Source organism: Etheostoma spectabile, chromosome 11 (genome assembly GCF_008692095.1).
Source record: "Etheostoma spectabile isolate EspeVRDwgs_2016 chromosome 11, UIUC_Espe_1.0, whole genome shotgun sequence".
NCBI lineage: Eukaryota > Metazoa > Chordata > Actinopteri > Perciformes > Percidae > Etheostoma > Etheostoma spectabile.
In genome coordinates this window covers 5,439,024-5,440,072 of record NC_045743.1, presented here as the reverse complement: position 1 = coordinate 5,440,072, position 1,049 = coordinate 5,439,024, and positions in this window count along the sequence as shown.

Below are 1,049 nucleotides of genomic sequence, written 5' to 3'. Positions count from 1 at the left end.
TCAGCTTCAACATAGATCTGCACGTCAAAATGAAACAATATTATCTTTGAAGAGATTTCATAATGTATAAGAACATGCCTTTATGCTATTATAATTACTGCATTGTTATAGAACAGTGGTACTGTTTAAATTTCATGGCATAAAAAAAAAGTTGTGGGTAAACAGACTATAGTGTTCAACTCTTGGTCATGCGCTGACAGTAACACCACCACGGAATTCAAATCAGTCTATACGGTCTGCAGATCACATGAACAGCCTCTGGCTCCCCCAGCTGCAAGAAAGGCTTATCTACTTAATCAGACTGTAGTGAGTCTTCACATGTAGTCAGGCCGTCATTGGAAATGAGAGCTTTCCCTGCCCTCCATGAATAAATAAAGGTGATACAGTCATGCCGTGAAACTTTTTTTATAGCCCCTGAGGCTGTAGCCTACAGTACATCACACTGCAAATGGCAGCTTCACTGTATTTTTGCCCAAAGTCACAGCAACAGCAATACTGACATAGCTTAATATGACCTCTCAGCCTCCAAAATAACCACAAAAGTTAAATTAACACATCTCTAAAATAACATAAACTGAACATAACCTTCAAGGTAGGTTAGACTGCAGTTTTAGCTCGATGTACATGTTAAACTGGCAACTGAGTGTATATAGTACATCGAGCCACAGCCCATACAATATACTGTAGTTACACTTCTATATAAAGAAAGCAGAATCAACAATTGCAATGACAACCACAACAAAAAATTATAATAACCCATATATTCACAAAATATACAAACTCAGTCATTTTAATATAATGTAGTTTAATTATCTAAACATAAATCAAAGATACATTTACATTTACAGTTACATATTCTGACTTCATTCTTATTATTCTTCATCCAATACTGAGGACCTGAATGAATTTAAAGTCTTGGATTTTGACTTAATTTATTATTTTGAGTTTTCTCTGTGTGAATTAGTTAATTAAGGTAATACTATGAAATGCAACTTTATTTAAGATTATGCACCATGTGGCTAAATATACACAACAATATAATTATGGTT